The 8175-nt window shown below is 45.8% G+C and overlaps 1 non-coding gene across 1 annotated transcript; it reads left to right on the forward strand.

Annotated features, from left to right (window-relative positions):
- The first annotated feature begins 6457 nt into the window (after window positions 1-6457).
- On the forward strand, window positions 6458-6582 carry LOC132022944 (U6atac minor spliceosomal RNA). The gene has a single exon (XR_009405826.1). It is a non-coding gene; the product is annotated as a U6atac minor spliceosomal RNA (small nuclear RNA).
- Window positions 6583-8175: the final 1593 nt, after the last annotated feature.

The raw sequence follows: 8175 nt of genomic DNA on the forward strand, positions 1-8175 counted from the left end.
TCTGTTCAGCAGGGAGCCTGCTTCCTCCTCTCTCTCTGTCTGCCTCTCTGCCTGCTTGTGATCTCTGTCTGTCAAATAAATAAATAAAATCTTAAAAAAAAAAAAGAAATATCCTATTAAAGACTGCGATTATCTGTGCGTGGAAGAAGCCGGTGTCTGTGGTAACTAAAAGGGCCTACTCAAAACGTGTCTCTGTCAGCCTCCCGAAGTGGCTGGACTTCCCAATATTTATCATTCCTTTTGGTTCAGATATAATATTAGTCCACTACGGGGGCAAAGAAACCCTGCATACATTGATTTATCTGCAGCGTGTTTCCCAAATATAGGAGATGGCTAGTCTTGCACATACAGGGCAGACGATTCAAACAAAATGTCCAGGGACTTAAGGAAAGAAACACCACCCGACTCCACTCATATGCCTCCGAGATCAGTTCCCGATCTCTCTTCTGTGGTGTGGCTTCCCCCGTGGACTTGGAGTCGGTCTGGGCTGTCTGTGGGTAGCGAGATCTATGAAAATCTCACTGCTCTGTGCCTGCAGTGGACATTGTCTCTGGGGGACAGAGTCTTGTCTCCGTTATCTTCTCCTTTCTTTAGATGCCCACAGGTATTGTTATAATTAAAAAAATATAAAGCCATGCAGCATTATTACACTTGATGATCTTACACTCTATCATCTATTTTCTCAGTCAATAAGTGCCAATAATGTAGGTATTATGTAGAAGCTGTGAAAATTTTTGATGCTTCAATGGTGCCCTCATGTTGAGAAAGTCTAGGAATTTAGGTCTAAGATAGGAGCATTGAGAGCTTGCTGGGAGCCTTGCGTCCCTTTGGGCTCCAAGGTCTCCATCACCTTCTGACTGGCGCTTGTTGGGTTACTGGGAGGAAGGAGGAGGAGGGGCACCTTCAGGCTCACTGAGCGCAGCCAGCGCTACGCGCCCACTTCCTTTTCCTGGCTAGCGAGAGCGCTTAGGGAGTGATTTCTAAAACAAGTGCTCTTGTTGGTGAGCTTGGAACTTTGTATTGCTGGGAGCAAGTTAATGATCCAGGGCATTTGGAAATTTGTATAAATCCCCTTTTCTTGCTTGAAAGAGATGAAAATGTTCTCTTACCTCCAGCTGAAACTAGTGAATATTAATTTATCACAATTTCCTGTTAGAAGATAGTTTAATGTCTGTACATAACAACTGATGGAAGTATTTCCTGTGTGGAAATGGATGATATCTTTACAATGGCTTCACTTGCACACACCTGAACTTACAATGCCCTAATTAAATACGGACTTTTACCCTAATTAAATATGGGCTATACAAATCCATACCGGGTATTTCAGCTGTTTTTCATAAATTAGCTCTTTCAAATAATAACAAAACTTCCTCTCTCTTTAATAGAAAAAATGTGGATGCTCTCAGGGAGCTCTGGGAAGTGCCTCCGGCCTGAGCCCGTTTTGTATTTCCTGTCCTCGCAGTGGGGTCCGCAGAAGAATATTGACGCAGATGCCGCACTGTCTTTCAACGACATGACCGGGAGCACTTCTATGTTTAAACAGTGCAGTCTACAGAAAGCCGACACGTTGATCTAGAAACAGGAGAACTACCTGTGTCTGTTTATCTTCCATTAAACGGTATCGTGCTCTTTGTGTTGGCCTGTTCGGTACGCCATCTTGATCTTCTTCTAATTTTTTTCTTAAAGCCATAAACAGGTAGTTCTGTGGTGCTGTGATCTCAGTGTCTCCACATGTGGCCCATTGCCTGTGGGCCATAAACCTGCTAATCCATGCAGGAAGCCCTGGGCTGGTTGATCTGCGTGGCGGGGATCAGGCACTCGCCGGCGCTGTTCCAGGCCCAGCCCTGAGTTCCTCCCTTATATTAACTCAGCGACTCCATTCAGGGAGTGCTTACGGATGCTAAGACACGGACGCTTTCTTATTTGTTTTTGGCTGAAATTAAAAAGAAAGGAGTCAGAGGAAGCCTGAATTCCTCTCTCCCGCAAATTTCGGCTCTGTTGCTCTCCCTCAGAGCGCTGGGCCTGGGTAGGAAGCGCTTTCTGAGCTCAGCAGAGGCAGAGACCCTGTTGGGACCTCTTTTCTGTTTTGTGACGGAGTAGCCATGTGTTTCGGGGGGCCAACATATCTGACTCTCTGGGTTCAGCTTTTCTGTCTACAAAATGTTTCTTCTGACTGTGCCTATCCCATTAGGTTGCCTACGAATTCAGGGGGTAATTTATGAAAAGTACTTTTATTTCTTTACCCAGCAAACAGTTATTATGCACCTGCTGTATGCTGATGCATTTCTAGGCACTTGGAACACATCAGTGAAGCACATGTGTATTTCTGTGGAGAAAGGGGATGGGAATGAAAATCAAACAATATACAAAGTGTATGAATGAGCGGCTTTTCTGGGGGGCCGTGAGCGTTGGGGGAAACAAAAGGAAAGCAGAGCGGAGTAGATGGTTTGGGAATACGGGGCAGCCAAGAGTGATAGTCAGCACGGTCCTGTGCGTCCTCGTCAGGAGGCTGGTGTCTAACACAGACCAGAGGGGGTGAGAATGTTGGCTCGTGGACAGCTGAGGGACGCCAGTGTTCCCGAGGGTCTCAGGGTAGGAACCGGGAAAGTCCAGTGTGGCTGGAGGGGGAGAGAAGCCATGAAGAGACCCGAAAGCAGTGGGTGTGGGGTTTGGTCAGGACCGTGGCACAGGACCGTGGCACTTGGTGGCCGCCGTGCGTGCCCTGGCAGGGCTTGGAGTCCAGGAGTGAGGAGACCTGGCTCCTGCCTGCAGGGCTGGCTCTGGGGGCGGTTTGGAGAACGAACATTCCAGAGTCAAGGGCAGAAACGGGACTGTCCCAGGGATGCAGGGGAGAGGGCAGGTATTGGGCGGCAGTTAGAGAGCCTTAGCTGCCGTCGGGAAGGACTGTGGGGCTGACGCAGTGAGTTCAGGACAGGATGGAGGGAGGAAGGGCAGCGTAGTGGGGAGGAAGCGAGGGCCACTCGGACGCTCGGCCTCGGCCCCCCGAAAGGACGGCACGGCCCACCTGTGCACCTGGCCACGCTGGAGGCCACGGGAGGGCAGGCTTGGGGACGGACAGAGCAGCCTGGCTTCTGGAATGTGCGGGCGGACTTCATACGGAGCCGGATATTGGACTAGAATTCAAAACATAGTATAAAATCAATAGTTTGTCTCTACTATGTAATGATCGGTGTGGAGGCTGCTGGTGCCGGGCAGCGAGGCCAAGGGCGGGGTGGCGGGAGATGCCGGTGTCTGTCTCCGCAAACCAACAGAGCCACGTCTCGGGCTCCCAGCCTGTCTGCCTCCCTGGCCGCCTCTGGCTTGCTTGGCACCGCCAGACCCGCCACAGAAAGTGCGCAGTGCTTTTCCTTCTTCTGGTCAAGTGCTTGCGCAGTGAGCAGAGAACTCAGCCGGCCCTGCCCGGCCTTCAGGCCCGTGGAAGCCGCAAGAATCAGGGTTGTCTGGAGGCACCGGGTTTGGGGCCGTGGGTCATGCAGCGGCACGCGTCACGCCACTCACAGAGCATCTTGGCTCATTCTCTTCATCCCAGGGCTCCCTGCCGCCCAGCGAGTCTTCCCAGAGCTGATGGAAAGATGGGAATTCTCTTTTTAAAGGTAAGAGCTTCTATCCTCTCACCACTCCGTTGGGTAAATAGTTTTTAGAAAGCCCACCGAGACTCCTTATTGGGCTGGAATTTGTGTGGGGCGGACAGGTCTTGGACGGCATCAGGCACGAGTGGAAAGATAGTCTGGAAGTGAACCACACCCGGACCGCTGGGAAGGAGGCTTGTCGGAAGCGCATGGGAGATACGGGCAGTTTATATGGGGAGGGCCCGACACACTGTCCCTGGTCGGTGGCATTTCCCAATGCACGTGTCCCAGCCGGGCCTGGGTCTGCTGTGTCCCAGGGGTCTTCCCTCCTGTCCAGTCCCCTCCTCTCCCTCCGGCTTCTGCTTCTCTGGGGCACGTCCTTTGTCCCATCTGGCACCGTCTGGTCTGGTCATCCTTGGACACAACTGTGTTTTTTTAAATTTTTATTTTTCCAGGAAGTTCCTAATGTTCTGAGTACTTGGTGCTTCTTTGTCATTAAAAACCCCCTTTTTCTTCTTAAGTCCGGAGCACCCGGCCCAGCAGGGGTCGCACACCTGCTCAGCCTCCGTGTCTCCCAAGTGCTTTACCTGGGGCAGGTGCCAGGAAAGGCTGGGGGGCCTGATCCGATTGGCTTCACTGTAGTCATAAAATATGTTATTTTATGAAATAAAGTAGGAAATTTTAATTGAATAAATTCGTTCTTTCAAATGAAGTACAAGTACCTTGTACAGTTTGAGGGCCCTTCCGAGCCCTCGGGGGGCAGGCGCCAGCGTGTGCACAGAACTGTGTGGATTTCTCAGGGAAATGGTGTGTGTTTTTCCTTTTAAATTTCACACAGACCAACAACATCATGTTAAGCGTATATCTGAAATGTGCACGCATTTCCTGAAACAAGTATTTCTGGTTTCACATGGTCAAATACTGCTTTAGATATATATGTATATTTTAAACCAAACCTCTTATTGAAAGAACTAGAAATTAGAAATGTTCAGGACTTAAGGGTACCCCAGAAGTCATCAATTTTAGTGAAAGCCTGAAAAATTGTACCTATAAAGAAAACTTACAGAATTTTACATTTATTTTAGAAATTCCAGAATGACTGGACATTACAGATTTGCTTATGTGTTCATTATTTTCAAAAGACAATCTTAACAAGTTCTTAATAAAATGAAATGGGTCCAACACATCATGTTTATTCATTTTTCTTAAAGCCTATACGAAGCTTCATAATTAATGGGGACATTTTAGATCCATCCAGTTAAAGTCAGAAATAATATAAGGATGACCATTGTCAACCACTGTGTCTACTAAAGTTTAACAAAAAGGAAAAAAAAGAATTATAAAAATCAGAGATGGAGAGATTACGATGACTTCGTTTGCAGGTGATAAGATTGCTATAGACTAATTCAAAATAATTGTAACAAAGATCCCATTCACAATTTCAACAATATTTCTAGAGCTCTGGTAATAATCCCACTAAATATGTGTAAAATCTTTACAGGGAAAATTATGAAGCAGTACTGGATATTTGAATGAATGGAAATCCATCTTGCTTTCATGCTAGAAAACCCTTTATCTTAAATATATGAATACTTCCTAAATCAGTCTTCTAATTTCATTAAATTCCAGTCAAAATCTAAAGTGGGTTTTTCACAGATCTGCATTAACTTATTCTGAAATTCATATGGAAGAGCAGGAGATCCAGGGTAGCTAGAAAAGACCAAAGAATTACAAGGTTGTGGAATCTGCCCTTCCAAATATCATGATTTATTACAAATCCATAGGAATTAAGGAAGTGTCTAGTGCTACAGAAAGAGATGCGTAGAGTGAGAACTCACAGACTGTATCGGTTTCCCGAGACTGTTGTGACAAACAAAGCACCACAGACTAGGAGCCTGAACGAAGAAATGCATTCTCTCCTCGTCCTGGTGTCCAGAGGTCCACAACCAAGGTGTGTGTAGGGCCGTGCTTTCTCTCAAGCTTCCTTGGATTGGGTTCCACCCTAATCCAGTATGATTTCATCTGAATGTGATGATACCCATGAGGACCCTATTTCCAAACAAGTCATACACACAGCTTCTGGGGATTAGGAACCTATCCCAGCTTCTGGAACCTTCCAGCTTCTGGAACCTATTTTGGGGAGAAACATGACTCAGCCTACGACAGAGACAAACACATAGATGGAATATTGACACTACAAAGGTCGCCATATTCAGTGAACTAAATGCTGCTGGGAAAGTTGGCTGTTTATGTGCCTCAGGAAGGTGAGGATCCGTTACCTGGAAAACAAGTCCTTGTAAATATCAAGTAGAATGGCTCGGGGCGTCTGCGGGCATCCATTAGTGGCTTGGTTCTGAAGGTGTCATCCATGCTTCTGGAACTCGGGTTTTCCTCCATTTCAGATGAGGACCAGAGCACCGGGACCGCTGCGTTACTGGGAGAACGATGTCTGACGCAGCAGAGAAGCAGTGTGTGTGGTGCTTACTGCCGCCAAGGCCCGCAACCCTGGTGAGTTTTCCATCCTGCTCTTTCAGTGTCTGTATTTCCAGCTGCCCAGGTGATCCTGGCCAGACACCATAACTTACAGAGTGGTTTTTGTTCACACAGGTAGATTTTTAAAAATCTTTTCTTTTCTTTCTTTCTTTCTTTCTTTCTTTCTTTTTTTTTTCAAAGATTTTGTTTATTTATTTGACAGAGAGGGGGGTCACAAGTAGGCAGAGAGAGAGAAGGAGAAGCAGGTTCCCCGCAGAGCAGAGAGCCCGATGCCAGGACCCTGAGATCATGACCTGAGCCGAAGGCAGAAGCTTAACCCACTGAGCCACCCAGGTGCCCCTAAAATCTTCTCTTATTAAAAAGAGTTTCCTGTGTTGTAGAGGACAGAAGGTGAGCCGTCCCCCTGACAAGGATGGAAGAGGCTGTTGGGCGTGAGGACACTCACAGGGGCGAGGCATTGTTGCCTACCTGGGGGCCCCTGAGATCACCTTTTGCTTGTGCAACAGCGTGTTCTGGGGACAGACGGGAGCTTAGCCGGCGGTGGGCTCTAGCCGACTGTCCAGAGAAACGATATTGCTCCGTCCTACCCCCGAAACCAATGTAACAGTGTGTGTCCACCACACCTCCAAAAGAGTCTTCTTCCTATTTGCCTGTCAGTTGGGCTAATCCCAAACTTACAGGACGTCGCTTCCTGAAGGTCTCAGGACTCCCGTCATGCGCAGTTTCCACCAAACTTGACCTGCAACATTTCAAGAGACCGTCCTCCTAGACTTTGTTGTGTCCTCTATTTGGATTTTAGTATTGGAAAATTTGCCTGCTGTATTCCTTTTTGCCTTCAAATGGGAACTAACCACCCGATAAATTAAACCATACACTGCAGAAACCAAACCCACCAAACCGAACAAAGAACCCAAAAAAGATCATTCCTAATACAGAAGAGAATATTGCGTGCAATCTGGCGGAGCTGGATTTATGGTTCCAGACGATAAATTTGGGTCAGTTTCGACTTTCTAGACCTAGTTGGATGACTCTCCATTACCAGCTGTCTCTTGTAAAAGCTTCAGGTAAATGTTTATTGATGAATACGTGTGAGTTGTGTTAGCATGCAAATCCCTTTCCATATAGTTTGTAAAAGTTCTGTATCACAGATAAAGCCAAGAAAAAATATTTTTTTCTTCCTATCTTAAAGTAGGAAAATGAACTATTACCTTGAAATGGCTTTTACTTAGAGATAAATAATACACATTTTTTTTCCCTTTAGCTGGAACTTATAAATAAAGTTAGTAATTACCACATACAGAATTCTGGTTTAATTATCACAGGATTGTGTTCAGTTTATGTTGAAAGATAAGAAAATAGTAAAAGAGTGTAATTGGTTTAAAAAAAAAAAGAGAGAGAGAGATCTGTACTGCATTCTTTATTGCAATTAGGTATTTTAAAAAGCCTATAAAGCTACGAGGCTATACGAAATTTTTTGTTCCTTGCAGATGTGTGATGTGTGTGTGGATAATTTCTGACTTTGACGGATGCAGAACCACACATAATGACCATCAGTCCTAATGACCAGTTTTCATTAGACTGGTCTTTGCATGAGTTTTTTTTTTTTTCACCAGGAAATAAGTGCCTTCTAGCATGATTGTAACTGACTACTCTTCAGACTTTATTAGTCTTTTCTTTTATAAAACTAGGTCCAAAAATGTAGCTCTAAGCAGCTATCAATGCTAACTACATCTAGCTTGACTGAAATGCTGAGCTCATAGTCCAAACCGATGTGGAAATAAAATTTTAGAAGCCCCTGTTGCAGACCTTGCCTGATAGTGTCTTTGGTCATAAGCAGACACCATGTAGAAAGCATTAACTAATATTTAACCTGCTTTATACGGTGTCTGTAAATCTTTATGCAATGCTTTTTGAAGTTATCCATCTAAAAATTATTTTAAGGCTATTTCTACTTTTCCACCTTCTCTCCTGCATTTATAGAAAAGTCACTCGTGTCATCCCTGGACCAGGAGATTAATGCGTCCTGTTTCATTTTCATCCGAGCTCTGTAAGACAGGGGTATTATCATCGCTGCCGCGGCCTTTATTGT

Source organism: Mustela nigripes, chromosome 7, assembly GCF_022355385.1.
Source record: "Mustela nigripes isolate SB6536 chromosome 7, MUSNIG.SB6536, whole genome shotgun sequence".
NCBI classification, from domain to species: Eukaryota; Metazoa; Chordata; class Mammalia; order Carnivora; family Mustelidae; genus Mustela; species Mustela nigripes.